This window comes from Sorex fumeus, unplaced genomic scaffold, assembly GCF_029834395.1.
Source record: "Sorex fumeus unplaced genomic scaffold, SorFum_2.1 ptg000028l, whole genome shotgun sequence".
In the NCBI taxonomy this organism is placed as follows: domain Eukaryota; kingdom Metazoa; phylum Chordata; class Mammalia; order Eulipotyphla; family Soricidae; genus Sorex; species Sorex fumeus.
In genome coordinates, this window is record NW_026606085.1 from 3,389,897 (window position 1) to 3,395,896 (window position 6,000).

The following is a 6,000-nucleotide window of genomic DNA, read 5'->3' on the forward strand; positions in this document are numbered from 1 at the left end:
GGAAACTGGGCAGCCACACGTAAAACAATAAATTCAGACCTCTATTTAATACCATGCACAAAATGGTATTAAATCAAAATGGATTAAATGCCTCAACATCAGACCCGAATCCATAAGGTACATGGAGGAAGATGTAGATAAAATCTTCCATGACATTGAGGCGCAAGGCATTTTCAAAGGTGAAACACCACTGATCAAGCAAGGGAAAGCAAAGGTAAACAATGGAACTACATTAAACTAAAAAGCTTCAACACCAGGAGAATTACTCCATAACTTAGAGACCAGCTGGGTATTCTAGGGGAAAGGACAATTCAGATAGAAAGGGGAACACCAAGTGGAGGGTGTTTGGAGGATCCTCCCAGGAGGGGAGATGCAAGTTGAAAGTAGACTATGGACTGAACATGTCCGCCACTCAATGCCTCTTTGGCTGATCACAGCGCCCAGGAGGAGAGAGAGAACAGGGGGGAATGCCCTGCCACAGTGGCAGGGGGGGATGGGGGATGGGAGGATGGGGGGGAGGGATATTATCCTGGCGGTGGAAAATGGGCACTGGTGGAGGGATGGGTATTTGATCGTGGTATGACCGAGATCCAAGCACAAAAATTTGTAAATCTACAACTGTACCTCATGGTGTTTCACTAATAAAAAAGAAAAAAAAAAAGTCTGCCAATGGCAAAAAAAAAAAACAACAAAAAAAACTAAAAAGCTCAAAAGAAACAGTGATCCCAGTACAAAGACAACCCATGGAATGGGAAAAATTCACCCAACACTCATCCGGTAAGGGGTGAATATCAAAGATATACAAGGCATGGGTATAATTTACAAGAAAAAAAAATCTAACCCCATCAGAAAATGGGGAGAAGAAATGAGCAGAAACTTCCTCAAAGAGACATTAAAATGGTTAAAAGGTACATGAAAAATGCTCTACATGACTAATAATTGGGGCTATGCAAGTCAAAACAACAATGAGACATCACCTCATGCTGTGGAGATACACATCCAAAAGAACAAGAACAACCAGTGCTGGCATGGATGTGGGGAGAAAGGGATTTCTCTTCATTGTTGGTGGGAATGCTGACTGGTCCAGGCTTTTTTGAAAAACAGCATGAACATGGCTCAAGAACTAGAAATTGAGCTCCCATTTGACCCAGCAATACCACTTCTGGGAATATAGTCTGGGGGCCCCAAACACACAGCAGAAACACCATTTGCACTTCTATATACATTGCAGCACTAGTCACAATAGCCAGAATCTGGAAACAACCTGAGTCACCCAGAACAGATAACCGGATAGAAACTATGGCACACCTACACAGTGGAATACTATACAGCTGTTAGGGAAAATGAAGCCATGAAATTTGCTTGTAAATAAATGGACATGAAGAGTATCATGCTGAGTAAAAGAGTCAGGAGAGGGACAGGCATAGAATAAATGCATTCATTTTTGGGATATAAAAAAATAGTATGAGACTAATATTCAAGGCCAGGAAAAGCAGGGGCCAGGAGGATTGGCCAATGGAAGCTACCACAAATGTGTAGGGGACAGGGGACAGTTAAAATAGAGAAAGGAGCAGTATGAAAATAATAGTTAGAAATTATCACTCTGGACAAGAACTGAGGATGAAAGTAGGTAAAAGGATATACATGATAACCTTTAAGTATCTGTACTGCCTGCCAGAGCCTGGCAAGCTCCCGTGACGTATTCGATATGCCAAACACAGTAACAACAAAGTCTCCAATGGAGACGTTACTGGGCCCGCTCGAGCAAATCGATGATCAACGGGAGGGCCTTTACTTTACTTACTTTTATCTGTACTGCGAACATAACACCCAAAAGGAAAGATGGGGGGGGGAGAAAAGTGCCTGCCACAGAGGCAGGCTGGAACGGGAGGGAAACTGGAGACATTGGTGGTGGGAAATGAACACTGCTAAAGAGACCGTGTTGGAATACAATATGACTGAAATCCAGCATGAATAACTTTGTAACTGTGTATCTCACTATGAGTTAATTAAAAAATTAATTAATTAAAAAAGAGGTCTTAAAAATATTCACTTTGAGAGAGACTATAAAACCCAGCTCCCGGAAGACATCTTATTATCTCATTCTTACTTTGGACAACCTGGCAGGTTACCGAATGTAGTGTGCCCACACGGCAGAGTCTGGCAAACTCCCCGTGGCGTACCCAATATGCCAAATACCAGTAACAATGATGGGTCTCATTCTTCTAACCCTGAAAGAGCCTTGAATATGGCAGTTTTTAAAATCTCAGAGCTAGGACGAAGGAGACGTTACTGGGGCCTGCTCGAGGCAATCAACGAACAACAGGATGATCGTGATCGTGACCGTGATAACACTCAAAAGGAGAGAGAGAGAGTAAGAGGGAATGTACTGCCACCGAGGTGTGGTGGGGGTTGGGGTGGGGGTGAGATGGGATGTGAGTGGAGGGAGGGATACTGGGGACATTAGTGGTGGAGACTGGGCACTGGTGGAGGGATGGGTACTCGATCATTGTGTGACTGAAATGTAATCATGAGAGCTTATAAGTCTGTAACTGTATCTCACAGTGATTCATTAAAAAATATATTTTAAAAATATCACTTTGAGGGTCTTAGAGACCCTCAATAGACTGAATGCACATGGCATGCAGGAGGCCGGCTTAGATCCCAGACACTGCATGGTGCCCTGAGCACAGAGATGGCAGTATCCAAGCAGACAGGCAGACAAACACAGAGACATATATGCACAACACACACACACACAGGCGCTCAGGGGCTGAAGGCAACCACCTTGCTAGAGTGACACTCTGATGCTCCCAGTGCTGCTCACTAAGCACAGTTCCAGCAATTCTCCTGTCCGGGAACCAGGCACTGTATAGCGAGTGTGGCCTTTGGAGCATGTTCAGGAGTGTGCAAACACTGCAACCAAATTGTGCAAAAGCTGGTGAACACAATTGAGTGTGACCTTAGTCAGCATATGTGAAGGCACCAAAGCCACAGGTGGAGTGGCCGCCAGAGATAGCACAGGGGAATGGGCACTTGCCTTGCACGTAGCAAATCCTGTTTTGATTCTCAGCACCCCATATGTCCCAGACCCCTGACAGGAGTAATCCATGAACACAAAATCAGGAATAAGCCCCGAGCACTGCTGGGTACTATAAACACTGTAGCACTGTAGCACTGTCCTCCCATTGTTCATCAATTTGCTCGAGCGGACGCCAGTAATAATGACTGAAATCCAGCATGAATAACTTTGTAACTGTGCATCTCACTATGAGTTAATTAAAAAATTAATTAATTAAAAAAGAGGTCTTAAAAATATTCACTTTGAGAGAGACTATAAAACGTCTCACAACAAATTGTGAGACTTGTTGTTACTGTTTTTGGCATATCAAATATGTCACGGGTACCTTGCCAGGCTTTGCTGTGCAGGCGAGATACTCTCGGTAGCTTGACGGCTCTCCAAGAGGGGCGGAGGAATCGAACTCGGGTTGGCCGCGTGCAAGGCAAACGCCCTACCCGCTGTGCTATCGCTCTCACTATAAGCAAACAAATAAAAAATAATAATAACAACAATAATTAATAACAAATAATAAAGGGAAAGGGAATATATATTCAAGTACTTTTGTGCCAGGGGAATGATTCAAGTAGAATATATGTCTTGCCTGTGTGAATTCCTGCATTTGGTCTGTCATTTCACTTCCTGCCTACTCCCTGACTCTGCTCTTTGGACAGTCGCCCTGGCAACTCTGCCGCCCCCGCCCCCACAGCAGGGTGTGCCCCTCCAAACTAACCTTTTTCTAGCCACTGGGGAGAAAAAAATTCATATCAAACTATGATACAAAAGTATATATACCCCCAGTATATACTCACCACCATGCTGAGACCACTCTTCGCACACATGAAGGTACTGGTAGAGGGACAAAGCCACGCGGGTTCCGGGGCCGAGATCTCCAAGCCTACTCGAATTGGAGTCGAGCATCCTCCACCCAGATCCTCCAAATTCCAGTAGGCGGGGGGTCACACCCACCACCTGGCCCCCTGGCGCCGTGTAATCCCATCAGCGGCCAAGACTCAGAGACTATAACATCCAGCTCCCATATCTTATTATCTCATTCCTACTCTGGACAAACTTGCAGGCTATCGAATATAGCCTGCCCACAGGGCAGAGTCTGGCAAACTCCCCGTGGCGCACCAAATATGCCAAATACCAGTAACAATGATGGGTCTCATTCTCCTAAAAGAGCCTTGAATATAATCTCAGGGCTAGGATGAAAGAAACGTTACTGGGGCCTGCTCGAGGCAATCGACGAATAACAGGATGATGAATGAATGAATAGTATATATTACCCCCAAAGATTAGGGATAATCTACTACAGAACAATAAATCAGTGAAAAATAAAAGTCAGACATTTTGGTCAAAAAATAATGAAAGAAAAAAGAAAACAGAGTAGATTGATGTTAAAAGCCCCCATCACAGTTGGAGAGGGAATAGTGAATGCCTGAACTTTTATTAAAAGCTTTACAAGTCACAGTGCTGAAATTAAAAAGAAAAAGAGAAAAGAAGTTCTCACCACAGGAGGAGAAAATTATTATAACTCTGTGGGGTGATAGATATTAACTAAATTTATTGTAGTTGGTTATATTTTAAGATATACCTGAATCAAATAATTATATTATACATGTACAACTTTTACAATGCCATATGTCAACTATACTTCAATTGAAAAGTCTCCCAAAAATATTAAAGTGCGTTTTAAAATTGAGACAAAAAGCTAATGTGTTTAGAAAAGTCATGGTAACAGAGGAATGGGACGCACATTAGATGTGAGTGAAGGGGTCAGTTTAATTCTGTTGACTCATCTGGTAAAATAAGAAAGCACCAGCAGTCAGGAAAAATCTCAGAGACAATAGTAGCAAACTCTTGATAAATGCTGCAGTTACGAATTCTGTGGGAAGCAATCCAAGTGTTAGATTCTGGGGATTGAAGATAGCTCAGAGGTCAGGGTACATGCTTTGCATACACAGGACCCCATTTGATCCCCAGCATCGCATGGACCCTTGAGCAGCAAAGGTTGTAGTTTTAAGGTCCCTGAACACTGCAAGTGTGGCCTGTATAGTCCACAGTACCAGTGGACCTGAGCATTGAACCCAGGTGTGGCTCCCAAGTCTCCTGATCTCTGCTTTGGACCACTTCTGCCCCTGCCCACGTTATGCCCCTTCAAAAAAAGAGGCAGATTCTGTAGCAACTTTAGGAATATTTAATAAATTGATTTTACTTAGATTTATATTGGGGCGAGGGTGGGGATATCCCCACCTAGGCCATTCTCAGCAGTACCCAGTACCATGCAGTGCCAGAGATAGAATCTGGGCCTCCTTCATACACAGCATATGCTCCAGCCTCTGGAGTTTTCTTTTAATGTGTGCTCAGAAAGTTTTTTTTTAAAAATGTCTAAAGGAAATTTTTTTTGGGGGGTCGCACCTGGCGATGCACAGGGGTTACTCCTGGCTCTGCACTCAGGAATTATCCCCAGTGGTGCTCAGGGGACAATATCGGATGCTGGGAATTGAACCCGGGTTGGCTGCGTGCAAGGCAAATGCCCTACCCGCTGTGCTATGGCTCCAGCCCCTAAAGGAACTTTTAATCAGCATAAATTAAGACTTTTATGTGGAGGCCAGAGACTTGGCTGAATGGTACAAGACATGATTCATTTGTATGAAGCCCTGTGTTCCTTCTTTGGCATATCCCAAAAAGTAATAAATTGAAGCCAACAAAATTGAACTGTGAAGATAATTGTGTCATAGTTTAACTGGTACCATTTTTCCTTAGTGATTCACAAAATAATAGTATGTGGTATTTCCTCACACTAGGGATTGACTGCATTGACTCAAACTGACAGTTGTACTCTTGGCTTTTACACCTCTGGAGAAGCCTGTATTTTTTCTTGAGCTGTAACACATTCTCTCTCTCTCCTCATATTTCTTGAGAAAAAAAAAGCGTGT